Source organism: Heterocephalus glaber, unplaced genomic scaffold (assembly GCF_053883595.1).
Source record: "Heterocephalus glaber isolate CG9 unplaced genomic scaffold, H.glaber_assembly_v1.0 deba00001587, whole genome shotgun sequence".
NCBI lineage: Eukaryota > Metazoa > Chordata > Mammalia > Rodentia > Bathyergidae > Heterocephalus > Heterocephalus glaber.
The window spans coordinates 45532-72395 of NW_028258365.1; the positions used below are offsets into that span (position 1 = coordinate 45532).

General features: G+C 41.6%; 1 long non-coding RNA gene and 1 pseudogene across 1 annotated transcript; both read right to left on the minus strand.

Annotated features, from left to right (window-relative positions):
* Positions 1-6225: 6225 nt before the first annotated feature.
* Positions 6226-8620, minus strand: LOC147823363 (uncharacterized). The gene is made up of 2 exons (XR_015443951.1): positions 8506-8620; positions 6226-6484 (listed from the first exon to the last, which is right to left on the minus strand). It is a non-coding gene; the product is annotated as an uncharacterized LOC147823363 (long non-coding RNA).
* Positions 8621-21203: 12583 nt separating this feature from the next.
* LOC106007545 (ankycorbin pseudogene) lies at positions 21204-24874 on the minus strand (annotated as a pseudogene).
* Positions 24875-26864: the final 1990 nt, after the last annotated feature.

Below are 26864 nucleotides of genomic sequence, written 5' to 3' on the forward strand. Positions count from 1 at the left end.
AAAGCAGTCTGAAGAGGGAAGTGTATAGAGGTGAATTGCCACATCAGGAAAACCGAGTGAACTCAAATAAATGAGCTAATGATGCTCCCCAAGGTCCGAGAAAAGCAATCCAAACCCAAAGGTAGGAAATTATAAATATCAGAGCAGAAATTACTGAAATTGTGACTAAAAAAATACAAAGCATCCATGAATCAAAGAGTTGGTTCTTTGAAGGATAAAACAAAATACACAAACCCTTAGCCAACCTTATAAAAGAAAAGGAAAAAAGACTCAAATCCATGCAACTAGAAATGAAAAGGCTGAAATCACAACAAATCCCACAGAAATCCAGAGGATCATCAGTACCTACTTCGAGAACCTGTACTCTAATAAGATGGAAAATTCAGAAAAAATGGACATAATCCTAGATTTGTATGAATTGCCAAGATGATATAAAAATTTTAAATGAAGCTGAAGATATAATTTAAAATCTACCAACAGTGCTCACTTCGGCAGCACATATACTAAAATCTACCCACAAAGAAAAGTCCAGGCCCTGAAAGATTCACTGCTGAATTCTTCAAGAAATGTAGAGAAGACCTAATGCCGCTACTTCTGAAACTCTTCAGTGAAATTGAGAAGGAAGCAATGCTTCCAATTCATTCCTGGAAGCAAGCATTACCTTAATTCCAAAACCAGAGAAGGATTCAACCAACAAAAAGAGAACTACCGGCCAATCTCCCTAATGAACATAGGCACAAAAATCCTTAATAAGATACAGGCAAACAGAATGCTCCAAATCATCAAGAAAATTAGACAACATGACCAAGCAGGATTCATCCCAAAGATGCAGGGATGGTTCAACATGCACAAATCGGTAACTGTAATAGCCCATATAAAACACAGCCAAGAAGAAACACCATATGATCATCTCAATAGATGCAGAAAAAGCATTTGACAAAGTCCAACACCCTACAGAAAATTGGAATAGATAGTCTTTATCTCAATCTGATAAAAGCCATCTATGACAAACCAACAGCCAACATCATACTAAATGGACAAAAACTGGAAACTTTCACTCTAAAATCAGGAACAAGAGAAGGCTATCCACTGTCACCACTCTTTTTTCTTTTCTTTTCTTTTTTTGTGGTACCGGGGATCAAACTCGGGTCCTTGTGCCTGCAAGGCAGGCAGCAGAACCACTGAGCTAAATCCCCAGCATGTCACCACTCTTATTCAATATACTTCTGGAAACATTAGCCAGAGCAATTAGACAAGAGAAATAAAAAGAATAAAGAAAGAAAAGGAAGAACTTAAACTGTCATTGTTTGCAGATGACATGATACTCTACATAGAAGACCCCAAAAACGCCACCAAAAGACTTCTAGATTTAATAACCAAATACAGTAACATAGCTGGATAGAAGATCAACACTTAAAAATCAATACCATTCCTTACACAAATAACAAACTCACTGAGAGAGAAATTGTGGAAATCACACCTTTCACAATATATTCAAAAAAGTGAAATACGTAAGAATCAATCTAACAAAGGAAGTGAAAGACCTTTATATTGAAAACTACAGTACTCTGAAAAAGGAGATCAAAGACGATAACAGAAAATGGAAACATATCCCTTGTTCTTGGGTAGGAAGAACCAATACAGTGAAAATAGCCATACTTCCACAATTGTTATACAGATATAATGCAATCCCAATCAAAATACCAATAGCTGGCCAGGGATTTAGCTCAGTGGCACAGCACCTGTCTTGCAAGCACAAGGTCCTGCGTTCGATCCCCAGTACCAAAAGTAAAATAAAATACCAATAGAACATTTCAAAGAATTAGAGGAACAATCCTAAAATTTGCTTGGAACCGGAAGATACCTAGAGTAGCAAAAGCATTTCTGGGCAATTAAGGCAAGGCAGGGGCACCACAATCCCTGACTTGAAATTATACTACAAAGCTACTGTGATTAAAAACAGCATGGTACTGGCCAAAAAAGCAGACCAAAGGATCAATGGAACAGATTAGACGATCCACAAACAACTCCAAACACACTCAGCCACCCTATCTTTGACAAAGGAGTCATACACTTTCACTAGAAGAATGATAACCTCTTTAATAAATGGTGCAGGAAAACTGCCTGAACTGCACAGTGAGAGCCTGCTTCAGAAAGAAAAAGAGAGGAGGAGAGGAGGAGAGGAGGAGAGGAGGAGAGGAGGAGAGGAAGAGAGGAAGAGAGGAAGAGAGGGGGAGAGAGGGGGAGAGAGAGAGAGAGAGAGATTGAATAATTCCTGAACATATACAATCTATCAAGGCTCAGACATGTAGAAACAGGATATCTGAAAGGACCAGTAACCAAGGAGATTGAATCAATAATAAAATCTCTAATCAAAGAAAATCTGGGACTTGATGCCTTTTTAGTCTAGTTCCACCCAATATTTAAAAAAACAAATACAGTCTTTCTCCAGCTCTTCCAAAATACTGAAGAGGTCACAATATGCCCAAACTGGTTTTAGAGGTCAGTCTTACCCTGATATCAAAGCCAGACAAGTTCATTACAAAATAAATGTACACGCAAGTATTTCTGAGGAACAGATGCAAAATTCTCCAACAAAATACTAGCAAGTCAATTTCGACAGCACAGCAACAAATCAAACGAGCTATCAAATTATGAAAAGAGGGCCGGGGATTTAGCTCAGTGGTTTTGCCACCTGCTGCACAAGCGCAAGGACCCGAGTTTGATCCCCGGTACCAAAAAAACAAAACCAAACCAAACAGAAACCAAGTTATGAAAAGACAGAAAAATTTAAATACATGTGATTAAGAAAAACAAAGACTGTAACTCCAAGCATGACATTCTTACCCTCCTTACCTGCTGGGCCCCGTTAGTTTTGCCGGTCAAGTTGCAGGAAGGCCTTGAGGGGCATGGTCAGCTGGGCATCCTGGGTGGACGTGCGGAGTGCTAGGCAGCAGCCTCGAATCCTGGAGTGTGGCACCAGATGTCCCAGGTAGGGGCCTCCAGAGCTAGGTGTCTGGCGTCCCGGAAGGTGGTGGTATGCAGTGGTGAAGGCAGTGCGTGAGTCCTCGGGCCCCAAACCACCGAGGGACTGGCTCTGAGGACAAAGGCAAGGCTTCAACCTGATGCTCCGGAGGTTTAGCAGGAGGAAAAGATTACACTTCATTATGGTTTGCACACTACAGAAACACACACAGCCTCCACCCAACACCGGTCCCAAGGGAAAGAAGGTTGTGCAGGCAGAACAGATCTTAGATGGAGAGGCAGCGGGCAGGGTGGGGATATAAGGACAGGGAGAGGGGGGCGAAGAGGGAACAGGAAGAGACAAAGGGAGGGGTAGGAGAGAAGAGACCCAGGAGAAGACTGGTAGAAGGGGGGGGGATGGGGGGGCACTGGGGGGGGGGAGGGGAAGGCCCCACCGGACCAAGGGAGTTGGACAGTGGAGCAGCGGCACGGTCCTTGGGGCAGAGAGGAGGGTGAAAATGGCCAGGCCTCCGGCCCCAGCCACTGGAGAACCATCTCTCAGGGCCTGAGCCTGTAGACTGCGCCTTACCTTCACAGATGGAACATGGAGTGACGCATGGGGTGGGACCTGCAAAACATTTGAAGGCTTGCGCCTGAGCACGGAAACGTGGGGGGTGGGCAATTTGGAGGAAGGGGCGGGGCCTAGCCGGGTTGGGTGTAACTTGGCCACACCCCCGGCCCAGGGCCCCTCTGCAGATGCAGCCCTTCCACTCCTAAAACCCGGTTCAGTTCAGTTCCCCTCGGTCCCAGGGCCTCAGCCCTGTAGTCCTCCACAGTGACTAACCCTCCCCATCCAGTTCTGGTAACTGGACCTTGCGCTGATCAAGGCCGGACTCCAACTGACAGGCCCACTGCCTGCAGGCCCCGCCCTCTCAGCCAATGGCGACACCCACTTTCTGGGGCAGGTGCCTGTGCAGTCAAGGGCCTCACACTACTCACAGAGCTGACCAGGAGGAAAGCATACAGTCCAGTGTTCCAGCTGCACGGGTAAGGGAGCCTGCGGGCCTCAGGCCTCGAGCCTCGGCCCTCCCCCTGGGAGATTGTCCAAGCCCCGCATGGAGTCCCCAAGCGGGCAGAGGACGCCTTGCTGGCTCCCCTGGATTGCCAGCCCATCACCTTCAAGCTCGAGGAGATGAAGAAGTCCAGCAAGCTCCAGCAGGCCGCAACGCAGCACATCCAACAACAGCTGCTGGCCAAGCAAGTGAAGGCCTTCTCTGCCTCGGCTGCCCTTGCCCCCCGCCACCTCTGCCCTGCAGCCCATCCACCTGCGCCATCTCGCCGCGACTTCGGCCACCTGCATTACCTGGGTGCAGCACGCCATCCTGCAGCACCACCTGGCCGCCACTGCCACCATTGGCATCCACCCCCACGCCCACCCACAGCCCCCGGCCCACGTGCACCACATCCCCCAGCCCCACCTGACGCCCATCTCCCTGTCGCACCTCACTCCATCATCCCCGGCCACCCGGCCACCTTCCTCGCCAGTCACCCCATCCACATCATCCCCGCCTCTGCCATCCACCCCAGGCCCTTCACCTTCCATGCTGTCCTGCACGCTGCCCTCTACCCGACCCTGCTCGCTCCTGGGCCTGCAGCGGCAGCTACCACTGCCCTGCACCTCCACCCGCAGCACCTGCAGCACCGCCCCCCCCCCCCCCGCCAAGCCACAGAAGTCAGGGCGTGGGAGTCTCCCCGGCTAGGGCAGGCGCCCCGCGGTTCCTCCCTCGGGGTGTGCAGCCAAGAGTGCCAGCCCGCGCACACTGGGCGTGCAGGGTCCACTGTCTGGGAGCCAAAGAGTCGAGCTTTGGCTCGCAGGGATGGGCTGGGAGTGAGGCTGGCTTTGGGTTTACTATCGGGGATCCCTTCCTCCTTCTGCTGTCCTCCTCTCCTGTGTCCCTGGGCTAGGGAGCTCCTGTCAGTGCTGCCCGCACCTCCAGGTCGTCACCTCCACATGGGCCCCTCTTGCCTCTATTTTCTATCCTGCGCTCCTCTCCTCTTCCGGCCTCAAGACACTCTCCTTGTCTCTGGGCCCCGAAAGGTCCCACGCCATGCACTCCTGCATTCCCGATGCCCTGCTGCTCCCACTCCGCAGCCTGTGGGCAGTGTCTTCCCTGTCCTCAGTGACACGTTGCCCAGGTGAGGTGGGAAGGAAATCTGACCTGGAACCAGGTGGGACTCAGTCCCTCGCCCAGAAGAGGCCTCCGCGTGGCCCCGGGAAACAGTCCTCCTGCCCGGTCGGTGACCACTGCCCGCGCTTCCCAGGGCGGGTGCCTGTGATGGGCATATCTTCTGTTGTGTTGGTGTTCCCTTCATTTATAGAATTTTTTAATGTACAAATTGCACTCAACTCTATAAAGGCAAATGCTGCTTTTTGTAGCTCATATAACAGGGTTCCATATTTGTAGCATACTGCAATAGTATTTTCTACATCCAGCTCTTTAAGTGATCCTTGTTCTGGTGGCTTTGTGTATGTGTGCCCTAGTTGAATTAAGGAACTTTAAGGGTTATAAAATGAAAGCAAAAAAATAAAGTATTTGTTTTCTGCTAGATAGAAACAAAAAGTACTATGGCTGAATTTGAGTCTAATCTGAATGTGTATGTATTTTGTTGAACATTGCTTTCCCTTACATTTTGTTTTGTTTATATTTTTTTCACTTTTCTACCTTTTCCATCTTCTTTTTAGCATTCTGAAACTTTCCTCATTGCTTTTATTTTTCTTCTAATGGGTTAAAAGTGAGTACTTAGGGTTTAAAATGAGAAATTACTTAATGAATATGTCCTGATCAGTAGAGATGGTTTGACTTTATTGCTGGTCACCCTAAAAAGCTGTGCTCATGAATACTATACTATCACAGCAGTGCCTTGATGACACACCATGCAATTTATTGCACTACATGTGACTGTCAATGGTCTAGTGATCACACATATGCCACAGGGTGACCCCCCCCAATACTCCTTGATGGACACTCAAAGGACTCTGCAAACTAAGCCCTCTTGTAAACCTTCCTGGAGCCCACTCCTTTTCAGCTACTGTAGGGAACAGGGAAAGGGGACGTTACTAGAACCTCTGCAGTAAGTCCTAGTCTCCTGTGAGCCACGGCAGCACACGGCAAATTACAGGAAATGTAGAAAAATGAGACTGAGAGGCTGAGCTTTGGGTCTGATCACTGCTGCTCTGGGCAGCAAAAACGAAAGACCCCAGCTTACCACACCTTTTATTCAGTACATTGGGAGAAACAAATGTAACAAATGACTTGCAGAGAGTTCAGTACAGCCTGTGTAAATAAGATGTAACAATCCAAGAACAAGGAGGAACTGAGTAGATGTTTGTTCTTCGCAGGATGTTTTCAGCTCCCAGGATGTTTCTTGTCCTGGAGAGTCACAACATCACTGGATCGTTGAGGTCTCAGTTGTGAGCAGAGGCCAAAATGGAGTTATGTCTCAGAATTCCATAGCTGGGCTGTAGGCAGGAGAACTAGGCTAACCAAACGATTTTACCCTAAAATTATGTAGCATTGCTCCTGACAAGCCACTCTGACCTGCATGCCCTCGTCAAGCACACAAGGACCCATCCCATTCAGTGCGTTAGTTTGCCCCTTTGGAGTTGCAGAAATACCCCCATTTCTTTTATTTTCTTCACATCGTGCTCGTATCCTGCCCTTATTTGTGGTACACCTCAAGACTGATTCCCTTCTTTGTGTACTTCTCAAACTGCATGTGATATTCCTGCAGTAGATTGCTATGCATTTTTTGTCCCTACCTCTCTCACCCAACACTTAAATATGTACTACTCATTTTTTTTTTTTTTTTTTTTTTTTGGTACCGGGGATTGAACTTGGGTCCTTGCACTTGCGCAGCAGGCGGCGAAACCACTGAGCTAAATCCCCAGCCCCAGCTACTCTTACCACATGCAAAATTTTCAAACCATATTTCCTTCTTTTGTAGAGCTCTTAAGAAAATGTTCAATATTCAACAAAACGTGTTGTTTCATTACTGCCTTCTCACAGAGCATTTAAGTAGGACGTATAATTTCAAAATAACAAAAAGAAACTTCCTCTGTTAAAAGAATAGTAATATAATGTTTTGTACTGTTTCATCTTTATATATAATTCATTTTTTACAATGATTTCAAACCACTGTTCCATAGTCAAAAGAGTGTTCTTTCGTAAAAGCATCATTCTTATTCATTCATTTTCTCTCTCTCTCTCAGCAGTACCTGGCATCAAATCCAGGGATAACTACCTCTGAGTTACACTACTAGCCCTTTTCTTTCTTCTTTCTTTCTTTCTTTCTTTCTTTTTTTTGAGACAGGGTCTTGCTATGTAGCCCAGGCTGGCCTTGCACTTGAAGCAATATTCCTGCCTCAGCCTCCTGAGTGCTGGGATTACAGGTATGCACCACCACTGCTGGACTCTTAGCCCTTTTCTTATTTTGAGACAAGGTCTCCCAAAATTGCCCTTGGGGGTACTCAAACTCATGAGCCTCCTTCCTCAGTGTAGGGAAAAATGAAGTCTAAGATGGCTACACGTTGGTTCACGCTGTATGTGCGTGGAGGGGGTGATTTCCAGTAGCCATTAAGTCCAAGTCAGCAAGATTTCGGCACAGGCACACCTTGTCCGTCTCACTGTAAGTAACTTACAAGGTTGTTACTGGCACATAGCCAGTACTGTATATTTTGGTATAAATCTAGACTGCCATGAGGGCTGGCAGGAGACTAAGTAGCTGTGGACTGCAGCAAGAACGGGCTGGCTAGGGGTGAAGAACTGTTGTGTGTGTACAGGGGCAGAGCGGCTGGACAGATAGGGCAAGTGGGCAACTGGGCAGTGGCTGGTGGTAGCTGAGAATAAAAGATGTTTAACAGTGCCCACAGCTCTGCATTCCTTCTTTGGGCTGCCTGAATCTCAAGTGAACAGCCCCAGCCTGAAATGGTGACAAGGTAACCTCCCTGTATGTTGTGATTACAGGCATGTGCCACCATACCAAGCTAAAAACGTGTCCTTAAGCTATGTGTGTTAACTATCAAGATAGATTTCTTTCTTTTCTGATGAGGGCAACATTTAGTAAGTACTGCAAAAGGTTAATTTTTGAAATCGTCTTCAGCTAGCCAGGAAGAAACTTGTATTTAGTGAGAACTATAATCTAATCTATGTTCTCTTCTATCAAAACAAAGCATTTACCTAGCCTTTTCTTGAGAAGAGACTAAAGAACATTTAAAGTTACTGGTATTTCTTTTCCTAAAGCAAAATGAAGTTTTCCTTTAGTATCATTACTGTCAATTTTTGTGAAGTTTGTTGTTCAACAGGGACATGCTTTCACTCTTTATTTCTGTCAAGTTGTTACTTTTTTTCCAGGGTGGAAATAAGACAAAGCATAAGGAAAGGTAAAGAAATCTGGCACTGTGCCCAATGAACGCACTAAAAACTCCTGGAGATAAAGGCTCTTGATATACAAGGGAAAGGGAAAAGGAATGTTATCACTTACGTGCATGTTTTCTTTAGCTTGGGTATGTAGTTTTACTTCCTTTATTTTGACATTTATTCACTTCCCCTGTCTTAAATTTTTGCCTGAACTTTGAGAAAAACACAACAGTATAAATATAGTGTTACGGCTTGTGTCTAGCTGTCCCCCCAAACCCTCATGCACTCATAGGTAGTGTTTTTCAGAAGTGGCTGGATCTAGGGAATGTGATACTGCGATTAAGGGTTGGTGGCACTGGATTAGTCCACTAATTGATTTGTCATAGTTCTGGGTGTGGATAATGGAAAGGTCCATGCTGGGTGTGGTGGCACCACCCAAAAGGCTTCTAGCCTGGATGGCATAAAAGGGAAAGGGTGGCTTCTGCTTTCCTGCTTTGCTGCTTTCTGCCTGCCGTACTATGGACTGTTTCTCCTCTGTGATGCCCCTCTGCCATTGCAACCTTGCCTTGGAGCTGACTATGGACTGAAACCTCTATAAACTGTGAGCTGAAACAAACCTTTCCTCTTTTAACTGTGGGTATCAGATATTGTGTCTCAGTGATGAGAAAAGAAACTAAGACATATACTAAGCTTTATTATGATCTTTTCCCATATGTAGGATAGAATTCTAATGTTAAATGAAGTTCTTCACTAACTTTTTCTCTAAATTTAAGATATATATAATATAAATAAATGCTATATGTGAATATATAATATATGGCAAACTTTAAAACTAAAAGAAGACAGAAGCTTCATCATAGTTATACAGTACTTTTTAAATCAGTTGTCCTTAAATATATCTTCTATACATATTTTGGGGGGAAAGATCTTAGGCTATATGTAGTATAAAATTAAAACAATTACATACGGACCTATACCAAAATATTAACGATGGTTTTATCTAGATAGTGGAATACAAATTCTTCTCCTGTTTTTTGCCAAATGAAATAGTTACATCTTAGCTAAATGAAATAGTTTCAAATTATTTTATATTTAGGCAGATAAATGTAATACTTAAAGTAGGATTATTGCAGTGTTTTATTATTTCCATAAGTGCTATTAATTTCAGTAACAAATAAGAAGCATTATACGTTCATATTTAATTAACATTTCAAGGAACAAAAGTACACCGTTGAAGAAAGAGTTGTAAAATTAATTAGCCATAAAGAAAAAGTTCATTTCATCCTTCACATTCTCAATCACTGAGAACCTGGGTGTAAACTGGACTCATCATTCAACTCCTGCCAATCTTTACCCTGGCCCCGTAGCCCCACCACTGTGGGCCATGATGAGGTAATTCTTTGGAGTCTTTACTGGCAGAGAACTCTAGGGGATCTTCTTTCTCCTATAATGAAAGGTACAGTGCTATCAGTTCCCTAACACCCATAAAAACTACGTGCCACAATGTTCTCACGTAACTCCAAATAGTTCTTAACTGCTGAGAAAAATCACACAGAGTGCTTCCACTTATTAAAAAAATACTTCAAAGATAAAAAATATCTGGTTTATTCCCTTTGGGGGACAGGGGAAGAAGAGAGAGAATAAAAAGCCCAACTCCACAGCTTTTAAAATTATGTTTCATTGTCTTTTATTCTGCTGTGATATTGTATTCTGGCATGTAAAGAAAAATTAGTGAAACACTGACCTATTAAAAAACAACTCTGGGGAAGTGTAGCTCAGTGGCAGAGCATTTGTCTAGCATGATGGGGACCTGGGTTCCTTCCTAAGCACTGAAAATAAAAAAGGAAAGAAAAGAACTCATAAGAAGGTGACCACTGTAATCTTTATTGTTAAGATCTCTAATAGCATTAAGGAAAATAGTTGCCACATGATATAGGGCATACATTTCCCCAAATTAATCTACTAATAAAATAAATTAAGCATAATTTTAACTTACTCTATGTACCTACATTAGAAATCAGATTATGGCTAACATATTTACACAAGACATATACCTATACATGAAATACGAACACATAATATAGATTAGATGAAGTGAGGGGAGGTTATGTACCAAGCCAAGTCAGTATTATGAAACAAATAATGTATCTCTCTCTGTAGTGTTCACTGCAGAATATAATCTTAGTACCTGTAAAGGAATTTTTTCAGACAGTCACTTTGTCAGTCAATAAATGTAAGGCTAACCCATGTCCAAGATATCTTTCCTTCTAAGAAGAACATCTAGTGTAAGTTAGAAAAGAGGATCTGGTATATTATATTAACATGGAATGAAGAGGACAGAAGCATAGCATATGCAGAATATTTACATAGCAGCTTACTCATGTAAAAGAAACACAGACAGGTGATGGCTGAAAAGTTAAGCAGATGTGAACTGACCACAGCCTGTGCAATTAAACAAGAATGTAGGTATCATATACACACATGGGGTTTAGACATGTATGTATATGAAAGAGAATTTGACATAGCTACATACAAGGCTGATGTCTGAGGTTCAAAGCCAGAGAGCGACAGCTGACTAGTTTCAGGTGGCATGTATGTTTCTGTACTGAGAATACAATGGCAGGGCCTGAGAGCTCAAGAGGACCACCTGTGTGATGCAGTCACTTGTGAGCATGCTCTGTTGCATCAAGAGTACTCTAAACAGTAAGTAGCAAATGTGTGTTCATAGTCTCATATAGTTTTATACTAGCTTTGTGATCTATATTCCAAAACTTAGGCAGTATTCTAATTAGCCCATTCAGAATAACACCTAAGACCAAGTCAAAGGCACCACATGTTTGTACTGGAAATGGAAATAATCACAAGCATGTGTCATGTCCCCGAAAATAAGGATCACTTGTTTGTGAGGTGGGGTGAGGTGGTTACTGGGGATTGAACCCAGGACCACTGCACTGAGCAACACGCCCAGTCCTTTTAAAATTTTGATCCAGGGTCTCATTTAGTCGTTAAAAGCCCAGCCTGGGCTTGAACTCAGCCTCCCAGGGTGCTGGAATTACAAGGTGGATCACTGGCTAGAGCTAAAAACCCCTTCTTAATGATGAAGAAAAAGAGGTAGTCAAAGAGCACGGATCCCAGAACAAGAAAATTAGTAGCGACCCCGAGGACACATTTACAAACTTGAATTTAAATTATACACACAGGTATCTATTTTATGCATACACACACATATATTCACACAGTTATATGTATATCAATATATCTATCCATTTTATTTTTAAATCTTTTCTAAGATGCTCATAACCAAACCATGATCCAAATAAAAACTATCAATAATGATAAATTTGGATAGGAGTAGTTTTCTTTTTTTTTTTGCTTAAATTCTTTTATTGGTACATTTTAGGCATAGAATAGGTTTACATTTATCATTGGGTGCTTGTACCTGTACATGATGTATCTTGGTTCTTATTTTTTCCCCATTACCTGTCCACCCTTCCCTATTTACAAACACTTTCTTTCCATTTTCTCCTTTTCTCATAATTTTTCATTTCCCTTCTTCCCTTTCCCCTTCCCCTCCTACTTCCCCTGCCACTTTGGACCTTTTCTTCCTATTTCAAATTATCAATTATTCATTTCAATCATTTTAACCCTTATTTACATTTTCAGTTTCTCACACCAGAGAAACTATTTAGTATTTACACATGTGTGTCCTATTTATTTCACTTAAGAGTATGGCTTCAACATGCATCCATTTAGCTATAAATGTCTCTAGTTTCACATTCTTTATGGCTGAGTAGTACTCCATTTATAAAAAACTCCACATCTTCTTTATCCAGTTTCCAGTAGATGGGCACTTGGGCTGTTTCCAAGCTTTAGCTCTTACGAACTGTGCCGCTATAAACATGGGTGCACGTATATCACTATGGTATGATTCTTTTAATTCTTTGGGGAAGATCCCCAGCAGGGGAATAGCTGACTCAAATGGGACGTCTAGCCCTAGTTCTTTGAGGTATCTCCATACTGATTTCCACAGTGGTTGCAGCAGTCTGTACTCCTACCAACAATGGAGAAGGGTTCCTTTCTTCCCACAGCCCCACCAGCATTTGTTATTGGTTGATTTCTTGATAGCAGCCATTCTTTGTGGGGTGAGGTGGAATTTCAGTGTTGTTTTCATATGCATTTCTTGAATTACCAGTGATGTTGAACATTTTTTCATATATTTATTTGCTGCTTTTACTTCTTTGTCTGAGAAATGTCTGCTCATTTCAGATGCCCATTTTTGAATTGGGTCTTTGAATTTGGGGGGGGGTCTGATTTTTTAAAGTTCTTTATATATTCTAGATAGTAGTCCTTTGTCTGAGGTACAGCTGCTAAAAATATTTTCCCACATCATAGGTTGTCTCTTAGCTCTGTTGGTGGTTTCCCTTGCAGTGCAGAAGCTTTGTAATAAGATGAGATCCCAGTTGTTGAATCTTTGTGCAAGTTCCCATGCTACTGAGGTTTTGTTCATAAAGTCTTTTCCTATGTCAGTGTCTGCAAGAGTTCTACCTAACTTATCTTCCAGCAAGTTTAGTGTTTCTGTTTTAATATTTAGATCTATGATCCACTCCAATTTTAGTTTAGTGTGTGGTGAAAGGTATGGGTCTAGTTTTAATCTTTGGCAGGTTGAAATCCAGTTACTCCTGCACCATTTATTAAAGAGGCTATCATTCCTCTAGTGAAAGTAGTTGGTTTCTTTGTCGAAGATAAGGTGAGTATTTCTGGAGTTGTTTCTGCAACTTCTAATCTATTCCACTGATCTTCGGGTCTGTTTCTTTCTCTGTACTACGCTGTTTTTTTTTTTTTTTTTTTTTTATCACAGTGGCTTTGTAGTATAGTTTCAAGTTGGGGATTGTGATACCCTCTACCTTTTCTTTGTTGCCTAGAATTGGTTTTGGTATTCTAGGTCTCTTCTGGTTCCAAATGAAATTTTGGATTGTTTTCTCTAGTTCTGTGAAATATACTGTTGGGATTTCAATTGGGATTGCATTAAATCTATATAGCACTTTTGGAAGTATGGCCACTTTCACTATATTGGTTCTTCCTACTCAGGAACAAGGGATGTCTTTCCATTTTCTTAATCTTCTTCAATCTCTTTTTTCAGATTGCTGTAGTTTTCAATGTAGAGGTCTTTTACTTCCTTCATTAGATTGATTCCTAGATATTTCATTTTTTTGGATGCTATTGTAAAAGGAATTGTTTCCCTAATTTCTCTCTCAGTGAGTCTGTTATTTGTGTGTAAGAAGGCTATTCATTTTTGAATGTTGACCTTGTATCCAGCTACTCTACTGAATCTGTCAATTAAGTCTAGAAGTCTTCTGGCAGAGTTTTTTGGGTCTTCAATGTAAAGTATCATATCGTCAGCAAATAATGACAGTTTAACCTCTTCCTTTCCTATCTTTATTCCTTTTATTTCTTTCTCTTGTCTAATTGCTGTGGCTAATGTTTCCAGAACAATATTGAGCAAGAGTGGTGATAGTGGGCATCCTTGTCTTGTTCCTGATTTTAGTGTGAAAGTTTTCAGTTTGTGACCATTTAGTATGATGTTGGCTGTTGGTTTTTCATAGATAGCCTTAATCAGGTTGAGATAAAGACCTTCTATTCCAATTTTCTGTAGGGTTTTTATCATGAACGGGTGTTGGATTTTGTCAAATGCTTTTTCTGCATCCTTTGAGATGATCATGTGGCTTTTGTCCTTGACTCTGTTAATATAGTGTATTACATTTATTGATTTATGGATGTTGAACCATCCTTGCATCCCTGGGATAAATCAGACTTGGTCAGGGTGTATGATCTTCTTGATGACCCTCTGTATTCTGTTTGCCAGTATCTTGTTGAACATTTTTACATCTATGTTCATTAGGCAGATTGGCCTGTCATTCTCTTTTTGGGTTGGATCTTTCCCTGATTTTGGAATCAAAGTAATACTTGCTTCCAGGAATGAATTTGGAAGTCTTGCTTCCCTTTCAATTTCCTTGATTAGTTTAAAGTGTAATAGTGATAGTTCTTCTTTAAATGTCTTGTAGAATTCAGCAGTGAGGCCATTAGGACCTCAGCTTTTCTTTGTTGGTAAATATTTTATTACATTTTCAATTTCACTCATTGTAATTGTGGTGCTTAGAATTTCTATATCTTCTTCATTTAACTTGGGCAATTCGTATGTATCTAGGAATCTGTCCATTTCTTCTGTGTTTTCCATTTTATTAGAGTACAGGTTCTCAAAGTAGGTATTGATGTTCCTCTGGATTTCTGCTGGGTCTGTTGTGACTTCATCTTTTTCATTCTTAATTGCATGGATTTGAGCCTTTTCTTTCCTTTCTTTGATAAGGTTGGCTAAAGGTTTATCGATTTTATTTATTCTTTTGAAAAACCAACTCTTTGATTCATTGATTTTTTTGTATCCTTCATAGTCTCCATTGCATTGATTTCTGCTCTGATATTTATAATTTCCTCTCTTGTACAAGGTTTGGGTTTGTTATGCTCTTCTTTTTCTAGGAGCTTGAGGTTCTGCATTAGGTTATTTATTTGGGTTTTCTCTCTTTTCCTAATATGGGCATTCACTGCTATGAATTTCCAGCATTGAACTGCTTTCATTGTGTCCAATAGATTCCTGTTTGTTGTACTGGTATTATCATGTACTTGTAGAAACTGTCTAATTTCTTCTTTAATTTCCTCTGTGACCCATTGGTTGTTCAGGAGGGTGTTCTTTAATTTCCATGTGTTTGTGGGAGTTTTGTGGTTTCTTATGTTACTGACCTCCAATTTTATTGCACTGTGGTCTGATAATATATAGGGAATAACTTCAATTCCTTTGCATTTTCTTAAACATGTTCTATGAGCTAGCATGTAGTCTATTTTGGGGAATGACCCGTGTGCAGCCTAAAAGATTGTATATTCTGATTTTGTGGGGTGGAACACTCTGTAGACATTTATTAAGTCCATTTGTTCAAAAGCTTGGTTCAGTTCTGGAATTTCATTGTTAATTTTTTGTCTAGATGATCTGTCTATTTGTGATAGTGGGGTACTGAGGTCCCCCACTACATTGTATTAATGCTTATTTGATTTTTCATGTCCATCAATATTTGTTTTGTATAGTTGGGGGCATTTGTATTTGGTGCATATATATTTATGATTGTCATCTCTTCTGCTTGGACTGTTCCCTTCACAAGGATGTAGTGAGCATCTTTGTCTCTCTTAATTAGTTTTGGGACCACTCTGCCCAGGGGGGGCTAAGCTGGTGGCTGGTGGGCATGCCTGGGGGGTCCTCACAGTCTCCTGGTTGCATGTGGGCATAATCAGCCAGACTGAGCGGGGCTCAGTCAGCCCAGGAGCTCTCTGCCCACACGGCTAAGCTGGGGGCTGGAGGGCGTGCCGGGGGGGGGGTCTTCCCCCTTTCTTTGTATTTTTTTTTTGTTTTTTGGTACTGGGGATCAAACTTGGGACCTTGCGCTTGCAAGACTGGCAGCAGAACCACTGAGCTAAATCCCCGGCCCTCTTCCCCCTTTCTTTAAAAGATTTTTTTTTTTTGCCAGCATCACGTTCCTTATAAAGTCCTTATAAAGTTAATTTTGATACAGCCGACTAACAGCCAAAACTAACGGGCCAAAAAGCATATAAAACACGTATGGCAATTATACTAAATCGAAGTGCACTTCTAGACATATCGTCCGTTCTCTCTTTCTCTCTCATTTTCTCTCTCTCCTTTCTGTCTTTATTTTGCACTTTATTCATATTTTGGCTTTCTCATATAAGCGAAACCATGTGATATTTAAGCTCATGTGTCTGTTTTATTTAACTTAACATTATCGTCTCAGGTTGCATCCATTTTCCTACAAATGACTCAAGTTTATGGCAGGGCAGCACTTCACTGTCTGAAAATACCACATTTTCTTTATCCTTCTGTTGGTTGACACATAAGGTGCCTCCAAAATTTAGATATTATGAATTATGCTCATATAAACAGGGGTATGTATACATCACTGTGGTATGATATATTTAACTCTTGGAAAGATATGTAGAAGGGGAATATCTGGGTGAAATGGAATTTCTATTTTTAGTTTTTTGAAAGATCTCCACACCAATTTCAATAGTGGATGTACTAGTTGACACACCCACCAACAATGAAGAAGCCCCCCCTCTATCCTGTCCAGCCTTTCTTGTTTTGTTTTGTTTTGTTTTCCGGTACAAGGAATCAAACTCAGGATTTTGTGCTTGCCAGGCAGGCAAGGTGCCACAGAGCTAAATCCCTGACCCTCTGCAGCATTTCTTATTGGCTGATTTCTTGATGATAGCTGTTCTTTCTAAAGTACAATGGGCTCTCAGTGTTGTTTTAATTTGCATTTTTTAAATGGCCAGTGATGTTGAACATTTTTTTCATGTATTTATTGGACATTGGTATTTGAAGAAGTGTCTATTCATTTCATTTTTTAATGGATCTTTAAATTTGGGGGTCCAACTTTTTTGACTTTTATATATATTCAAGCTATTATTTCTTCATTGGAGGAATAATTGGCAAAAATTTGTCAAATCTTGGTATTATTTCTTGTGCAACCAGGGTTCTGTTCAGAAGGGCTTTGCCTACACCTATGTATTCATGGAAACCTATGTGTTTCTATTTTAATCTTTAGATCTTTGGTCCAATTTGATCTTAGTTTAGTGCATAGTGAGAGACATGGGCCAGGTTCATTCTTCAGCATGTGGATAGCCAGTTTTCCCAGCTCCGTTTGTTAAACAGGCTATTTTTCCTCCAGTGAAGGTAGTTGGCCCCTCTTTCAAATATAAGTTAGCTGATTGTGCCTGGAGTTCTTTCTGCATCCTATATTCTTGCTACATTGATCCACCATTCAGGTGGGTTTTTTGTTGTTGTTATTGTTGTTGTTTTTGGCAATGCCATGCTCTATCACTGTAGCTTTATAGTATAACTTGAAGTCAGAGATGGTGATGCCCCCTGCCTTCCCCTTGTTGCCAAGAATTACTTTTGCTATTCTAGGTCTTTTCTGGTTCCATATGAATTTTAGGATTGCTTTCTCTAGCTTTCTGAGGAATACTATTGGTATTTTGATTGAGATTGTGTTAAATCTGTATAACAGTTTTGTACGTGGGGTCATTTTGACTATATTAGTTCCCTTCTTTAAGTTCTCCCCATTATATGTCATATTCCTCATGATGTATTTGTCAAAATATCAGATCACTTTTGATTCTGAGTGTGATAAAAATAATTTTTCATTTTTACTATAAAACATTTTCATGTATTTTAATAATTATGCTGGTGCTTAGCAAATCCTACCTTATATCCCCCAAAATAAAACCTAAGTAGAAAATATGCCATAGCATGATTTTTCAGGATGCCCGTAATATAAACCTTAACCCCAAAACAAGCCCCAGTTAAGAATGTTAGCCAGATGGACACATTTAGTACATCCATTGCAGCACACAATGGATGTATTGAATTATGACAGTGTTCCAAAAGAAGATGACATGATTGTATTTGAATAAATGTAGATTTTTGTATATGAATAAGAGTAGATTATTATGTATGAATAAAAGTAGATTGTTGTACATGAAAAAATAAGACATCCCCTGAAAATAAGCCCTATTGCATATTTTGGAGCAAAAATTAATATAAGACCTGGTCTTATTTTCAGGGAAATACAGTATGCCATGTTTCAGTGTCCACATGAATGGCAATTTAATTTAACCTTTTTTGACTGTTAAGTATGCCAGGTACTTCTTTGGCCTCATATAAAGCACTGCAAAAGAAATCCTGTTATCTCAACTTCATAGCTGAGAAAAGTAAGGAATAGAATGGCTAAACTATTTGCCCAACATGTAAGGGAATGAACCAGGTGCTCTCACTTGACAGGCTGTGTCCCTAATACTCAGGTAGAATATCTTTCAAATAACTCCAGGGGCATATATATCCCTGGAGGCCAAAGTCATAGCTCTGGGAGTATAGAGACTTTGGGGAACTTCGGTTTTCATTTTGATTGATAGGTTTTCGTTACCCTGACTTTTCAGTGAAAGATACAGTTTTTCCTCAATTTCAGCCTGGGGCAGAATTTATAACCCAGGCCTCATACAGTGAGCCTTGTCCACAGCCATCAGGCATGTTTCCCAAGGTGGCCCAGTGAATCTTGAGCTTTATGACAATCCCTAGCACTATGCAATAAAAGAAAGTACTCAACATCACACTGGTCATTAATAGGTGCTTAATAAATGAGCTTGTTCTTACTACAGGATTTCTTCTAATCTCCATGCTGTCCCAAATTTCTGGAACTGAATTAGAATCTAAAACCCAGCAACATTCCAGGAAAAGCTGTGAGAGGCAGGACTCTGTACAAGGTTAAGTAAACTTAGACAGAGGCTCTTCTCCTTGTGGATGACTCACCCTACTCCTTACCCATCCAAACCTGAGCTGCTATGAGTAGATACAGGGCGGTTGCAGGAGGCCAGAACCCAAGGCCTTCAGACCACATGGGTTTCCTGAGTTCTTTACCATCCCTTCAGCTCTAGGCAGGCTTTTTCCTTTCATTGCTCCATCCCTTAAACACATACATACCATCTTCCCAGTGAGCAAAAAGGAAAAACAAAGGGTAATTTTTTTAGTACTGAAAATTGAACTCAGGACCTGGACTTGCCAGGCAGGTGCAGTGCCAATGAGCTACATCAGTGGCCCAAGGATATTGTTAAAACAGGAGAAAAGTCATATCCCATGAGTTCAGGGGCCGGGGTGGGGGCATTGTTATGGTAAAACATAAGCAGCAGTCTGTATCCTTCAGCTAACTCTGGGTCTCCTTTTTGGAACATGTAATGTGCATACCTTTTGCAAATACAGTGGACCCCTGAGTATTAACCAGCTTCAAATATGAACAACTTGGGTTATGACCAGAGTTTTAATTTTTTTTTTGCACCGGGGATAAAACTTGGGACCTTGAGCTTGTGAGGCAGGTGGCAGAATCACTGAGCTAAATTCCCAGCCCCAGAATTTTAATTTTAACTTATGACCAAACTCTTCAGTTACAGCCCAAATTCCAGTCTTTCCTGTGTGGGGTTAATTGAGAAATCCTGGGCCAATGTCTCTCTAAGGACACTGAGATCAGACTGGAAGAAAGTATGGCCTAAAATTATATGAGAGAGACTCTGAAAGCTGTGTAGAGGAGTCTGAGCTTTCAATTGACCCTGTGGTTGATGACATTGTCACTATAGCAGAGTCCATAGGCTTGCAAGTAGACAGTGGTGATGCTGAGGACTGGTGGAGCAACACTCAGAGGAACTGTCTGAAGAGGAACTTCAGTAACTTCTGGCTGAATGGCAGCTGAGGAGCTTTCTGAAGAGGAGGGGGAGTATCAACAATCAGTGCAGCAAAGTTCTTCTGAAATAAAGGAAACCCTGAAAAAATGGACAGAGCTACAAACATTTGTAGAGAAGACCCATCCAGACAGAGAAAAAGCCAATCATTGCATTCACTTGCTTAGGGACAATGTCAAGTCACGCTACAGAACAGTGTTAAAGAAAAGACAGAAACAGACAACCTTAGACCAGATTTTAGTTCTGAAAATGTTTTGTTTTATTTTTTTTGCAAAATGAAACATTTATTTTCTGTAATAATTTCTGTAAATTACAAAGACAAAATGCTAAACTACAGCATATACCTTTTCAATATTTAACTAGAGTACTTGTAATAAATATGCATCCTGAAACAAGATAAAAGGCTACACTTTGTCAGGCATCCTACAAAATGTCTCAAGTTTTATACTCTGCAGCATTCTGTGTGGGGGCATGTGGATGGTTGTTCTGAATTTTTTTAAGTGCTGTGACAAAAAGTCCTTTCACATTTCTTTGGAGCATCTTTGAAATTGCTTAGCTATAATTAACTTAAGAAAAGAAACAACATCAAGCTTTAAAGCCATTTTTGTTTTGCTGTCATTGGTCCTCATCCAATGCAGATTAATTTATCATTCAGTTCAGCCAAGTACCCTCCGAGCCCAGGGATCCCTTGTGATATGTGGTCCCTGTCAGAGTAGGCCTCTACATTTAACTTCATATTAAAATTATATTGTTTCTCTCCCTCAAGATCAATACCATAAGAGAAGCTGCAAGCAAGTTAGAAACATTTTTAAACTGAAAATAAAGGGAACAGGGATATTTCCCCCAAGACTTTTGCTATGCACTATTTTACCATATCACGATTTTTAGTTTCAAAGTTTAAAAAAACTGATTACTATTAGCAATCCTTCCAGAGATGATGTATGGCCACTTTTTGAGTGGGGACATTTGAAAATATTCACTGGGTAAAAAGAGGATTTGCTATATTCAGAAAAGCACTACAGTTCTGAGAGCACTGTGGCAGAAAGTCCTAGGGTATATAAGCGGCAGCTTATATTAAGATTTGAATACATAACTACTTTTTCTATAGCTGAAAACTTTGAGGAAAATGTTCTATTTTTAAAGTCTTAAGCATGGTTACCTAAAAATATTTTGTTAATATAATCTAATGCAATTTCACGTATTTAGGGTTTAAATATGAAAATGTCTTTGAGAGCCAATAAAAATATTATAGAGAAAAAACACTTTTAAAAAATCGAGGTTAAAAATTATGAGGCATTTCTTTTGGCTGTAAACATACAGTTTACTGTCCCTTGTTGAAACACAAATATTTGGATTTCCTGAGCTTCATGGACAGTAGCAGGAGCCAAGTTTGTATAGAAAATTTGTAATATGTTAATGATTTACTTTTAAAACTTCATATTTTAGTTAATAGTGCTCATCAAACAGTTTGATAAGCAGGGTGATGAGTTACATAAGGCAGCTGGGGAGAAACTATGAATTAGCGCTTTTAACTTTACAACAGGCTGCTGTGATAAAGGGTCTTAAGCATGCACTTCACAACTAGTGCCTTACTAATTTGGTTAGAAATTAAATCATGTTTTGGGATTTGAAGCCAAAGGCAATAAAAAGCTCTCCTATGCTGAATGGCACAGGTGAAGGGCAGAACTGAAGCAGCATTCACTGCATATAGGCCTCTGCAGATCACTTGGTAGTGATAAAGCCAACAGCTATTCAGGTACCAAGCAGGATGGCCAGCTGCCAACACCAGGATCAGACCTCTAGGTGTGCCTAATCCCAACTGTGGAATGTGAAAGGATGACTGGGACTGTCACCTCTGCTGGTCTGAAGTCTAGCCAGTTCTGTGGAGGACAGCCTTGTCCTGGGACTAATCCCCAGAAACTCTGGAAAGGAAAGAAGCTATGGTGGTCACATTGCATACCACAAATGAGAACAATGGCAGTGGTCACCACCAACTCCAGATCTAACACAAAGATGGACAATAAGGGGCAGCGTCTTGCCAAGGAATCCACTTTACTTCTTCTGGGACTGGTTTTTACACATGGTCAGGATTTGTTTCAGTACTTTCTGGACATCTTCATCCATCTGGCCCTGCACAGCATACAGAAGATGCATTCTGTAAACTGATAGGACTTCCTGGTGATGTTTCTTGCATTCAGCCAGCTGATTCTGTAGCTGTTCGACCTGCTGCTGCAGCACTTCCAGTTGCTGATTCTGTCTTTTGGATGAGCCTGTTGAGTAGGAGAGCTGTGAGAGGCTGTTCAGGCCTCCTTCAATTTCACGACTTCCTGTGACAACTCATTTATCTTTTTATCTTTATCTTCCTCCAGTTTTGAAGAGCTCTCAGAATATCTTTTCATTTCTGCAATTTCTTCCTGAGCTTGCCGGAATTTTTGCAGAAGTTCATTTACTTCTTCCTCTTTGGATTTCAAGAGAGTCTGAATGTTTTCCTTTACCCTTTTCACCTGTGAGACTTCACTCCGAACCTGGGAAACCTCTGAATGGACTTTCTCTTTCTCTTTTACCGACTCCTTCAGATTCAACGTTAGCACACTCACCTCACTCTCTAGGGATGACTGGAGCTTTTCGTAGGAAGACCTGGGCACCATTGCATCGGTCATAGCAGCTTTCTCCTCTAGAAGTTGCTTCTCCAGCTTTGCCACTTCCACTTCCTTGCTTGCAAGGTGCTCTTTAAGCCTGCCTATTGTTTCTTCCATCTCTTTCCCAGTTGTCCGAAGGGTAGTTATCACTTGCAAATGTTCTGTGATGGGCACAAAGTTCTCTTTCTGTGTATCTACCAGTTGTTTGAGCTGGGTCAACTCATTTAACACTTTTAAATACTAACACTTCATTTCAGACAGTGCCTCTTCTGCTTTAGCCCTGGATACGTTTGACACTTGCATCAGTTTCTCATGTTCTGCTTTGTGAATATATTCAGCTGTTACATCCTCTAAAGACTTCCTCTTCCTATAATCCTCCAGCTCAGCCTGGGCTTCTTTGTACAGCTGCAACAACTCACTTACCTGTTTATTAAGTTCATCTATCATCCTGTTCATGGCCTCTTTCATGTCTCCAGCTTCATCACTAGCTTCTTGTGTCATCTGAATTTTTAGTGTATCTTTCAGTTTCATTATTTCTTCTAGGGCCTCTTGGTATTTCTCAAACAAAAACACTTTCTCCTTATTCATATTCTCAATAACAGAGCAATATGAACTTTTCATTTCCTCATACTCTTCCACAGGTGGCTTAATCACTGCACCTTTCTCTCCACAAGTTTTTCCTCTAACTCTCTCACTTTCTCTTTATTTCTTTCACTTTCTTCTAATGCATTCTGCAGATCTCGCTTTAGCACATCTATTTTCTCATCAGTGACCCTCAAGTCATGGAGACATGAATAGCTATTCACACTCTCATGTGACAGGAGACCCAGTTTCATCTGCTTCTGCACACTGAGGACTTCTTTCATGGCCTCCTCATACTTGCTCTGAGTTTCTTTAAGTTTCTGACTGAGGTGAGAGCCATTCTCTGAAATGTCTGTGTTATTCAAGCATACTAGTTCTGTCCTTCGGGTTTGGAGCTCGGTCTGTAGCTGTTTCCTCTCTGTCTCAGAGCTCTCCAATCTCTTCTGCAAGTCTTGCAAACTCTCTTGTAGTTGCTGAATTCTGATATTGCTGTCTGCAGAATGTGTCACACCAGATGGAGATGATTTGGAGTCTGGGGGATCAGCATCACTAGGTTTGCCCAGGGAAGGGGCCAAATCAGACTGAGTAGAATGCAAAGAGCCAATGCTCAGATCTCCTTCCATGTCCTTGGGTGATTTGGCTTGTAATTTATCTTGTAACTCCTGACTGTGTAAGGTAAGGGAAGCAACTTTTGCTTGCAATAGGACAAGAAGATCTTGTTGATCAGCTTCAGAACTTACATCCAATAAACTATCACCACCTATAGTACTGTCACTTAGTCTGTCTTTGTTTTCTCGTATGGAACTAATCTCAGCCTTAAAGGATGGTTCAGCAAAAAATAGTGATTCCCTTCCCGAAAGTGGTGGTGAAGTTATTGATCTTGGGGAAGATACATCACTCAACTGGGTAGGATTCATAGGAGGTGGTGGAGCTTTGCGTCTTTTTGGAGTTCCACTTCTTTCTGAGCTTATTTTAGAGACTTGTTCATGCTGCTTTGGTTTTGTTGGGGTCTTTAAATCAGCATCCTGAGAGATTTTTGATAATAGAAGGCTTTGAATTCCTGCATTTTCTGAGAGTTTGGAATAATGTAAGGCATTGTGTCCAAGAGAATCTACAAGGTTTATGTCTGCACCCTTTTTAATTAAGGCTTCCACAATGTTCGAGTTGCCAATCTCACAAGCCAGCATAAGAGCTGTTCTTCCATTTTTGTCCCTGGAATTGACATCTGCTCCATGATCCAGGAGAAAGCAACAGACTTCAGTATGGCCATTTTGTGCTGCAAGAAGCAGTGGTATATTCCCATCCAAATCCTTGATGTTTACAGGGCTCTTGTGCTCATAGAGGACCTGCACAGCTTGAAGGCAGCCCCGCGCCACTGCATAATGTAAAGCTGTTTTCCCAGAGCTGTCAATACCTTCAGCTGGGCATTTAGACTGAAGGAGCTTCCAGATGCACTCATGATGGCCGTTTTTGGCAGCAAGGTGTAAAGCACTGTGTCCAGTAGTGTCTTGGACAGTCACATCCACACCATGTGTAAACACGACCCGGAGACATTCCACATGTCCTTTCGCAGCAGCAAGATGAAAAGCGGTCTTGCCCTCGGTGTCCTGCTTGGTGGCGCTGGCCCCCTTCTTGCCCAGCAGCGAGGCCACCTTTTCCACATCGCCATTCTCCAAGGCCTGCAGCAGGCGGTCATCATTCTTGTTCCACTCATTGGTATCACTCTTCCTGAACTCTGCTTTCAGACTCTTCATGTTTAGTCCATTCAACCTTCCAAAGTCCTAGGAGACTCTTCAACACCCCATCGAGGTGGCTGCTCCCCAGCCCTGCCGGCCGCGCCACCCCGCCTGCCGCTTCCTGGGAAACCGCGGCCGCCGGGCTCGCTTCCTGCTCCGCTTCCTGCGCCTCGTCCCTCCTCCTTCTCCTCCTCCTCCTCTCGCCGCGGGGTCAGTGGGCGCCGTGGCTCCCGGGCTGGGCCGGCGGGCCGTGGGCAGCGGCAGCACCACCACGTGGCCGCCGGGCGCCGGCCCCCGCTGACCTAGTTCTGAAAATGTTGAGACCCAGTGAGCCAGAAGCATGTCCTAGTAGATCCCAGACTCTCCCAAGGAGAGAAAGGATACCAGAGAGCTGGATTCTGAAGTCATGATGGAAAGGGACTCTTCCAAACAATAGCCACCTTCCACTTCATCCTCCCTTCCTGCAAGCCAGAGACGTGAACTTGAATGGTGAGTACAGTATGAAATTATTATTTCTGATAAACTAGTCACATTTTAGAACTTTTTGGTGAGTACACTAGAAAAAGTATTGGTGTTTCTGGTAAATTATGCACTTTATACAAACCTTATTATGAAAAGGTTAGTTAAGGGGTGCATTGGGAGGTTTGGAGCAGATTATGGGTATTTCCACTATTTCTTAAGTGAAAAATAGTCTCGACTTATAATCAACTTGAGTTACAACCAGACTTTGAGAACAAATTATGTTCATAAGTCAATGTAACCATTTCCCCTAAGAATGCTCTGGGCGATGTTATCAAAATATGGGTTTTAGAGTCAAGCAGAACCAAGCTTGAATACTGCACCTATTGTATATGGATCTTGGGAAAGTTACTTTATCTCTGAGCCTCAATTCTCTAATGCAAAATAAGTCTAACATTATATGTGACTGTTATCATGGTATGTCATCTTGAATGGATTAAGAAGTGCGTAGCAGCTTAGTAAAGCACAGTTCTGGGCATGACTCTGGATGATTGATGCATAGGCCAGCAAACTGAGGGAGAAGACCCACCCTAGTGATGGGTGGCACCAACCAATAGTGGTTGGAATACAAAGGAAAAGTGTTGGAGTGCAAAGGGAAGGAAGGAAGATGTATGCTCACTTTGAAGAGCTGCTGTCTTCCTAAGTGGGTGCACCCTTTGCTGCCATATCCTCTGGACATCAGTATCCAGGTCTCCAGTTTCTTCAGCCTTCCAAAGGAGACTTCTGCTGGCAGCTTTCCAGTGAGTTTCCAGACCTTCAACCTTGGACTGGTGCTGTGTCCTTGATACCTCTCATTCTGTGGTTTCCACTTCCTTGGGCTGAGCAGCTACTGGATTCTACAGCTCTCCAGAGCACATATGGCCATTATGGGCTCTCCCACCTCTGATCCTGTAAGCCTGCCTAATAAATCCTCTTGCATAATCATACATATACTTTCTACTGTTTCTGTTCCTCTAGAGAACTGTAATACACAAGACTCACCTTCAGGAAGGGGACTGAGATGCTTAGAGAGAGCATATATGAACAGTGTCTGTGCAGGTGCCCTGCAGAGATAACACACACAGCACAGAGCACATTTTGTCATTCTTTAAGCTTTTTATCACCATTATTTTAGAGTGACCCTTTAAAAATCCTCAGGTGACACTTTTTTAAAATGGCCTCAAAATCCTTAGGGGATACTGTTAGTAAAATATGAGGCTTTAGAATCAGTCCTGGATTTAAATGCTGGCTCTGCTACTTATAAGCCAGGAGGCATGAACACTATTTAGGCTCTGTGAGCTGCAGTTTCTTTAATCATACTTGTTTATCCCAATGGGTATCATGTTTACCCCAATGAATTGGAGAGATAAATGAGGCCTAGTGCAGCTCCTGGCATATATTGAAGGCTCAATAAGGAATCACTATGATGATGCTGTTGATAAGGAGGAAGAGGACAAGAAAGATTCTTCTGATGTTTGCATTCAAAAAGAATTTTATTTTTGGTTATTTCTAACACAGTAACTACAAACTACAAGTCCTGAAGGTAGGGATAGTGTCTGTGAGGCAGGAGATTAGGACATGGCAGGCTGGCTAGAAAATAGGAATGTAATCTGTCAAATTACAGAGCTGGAACAGAGGCTAAAAGCAAGATGTAACCTGAACCAGAATGGAGGCTGAATGGAGGA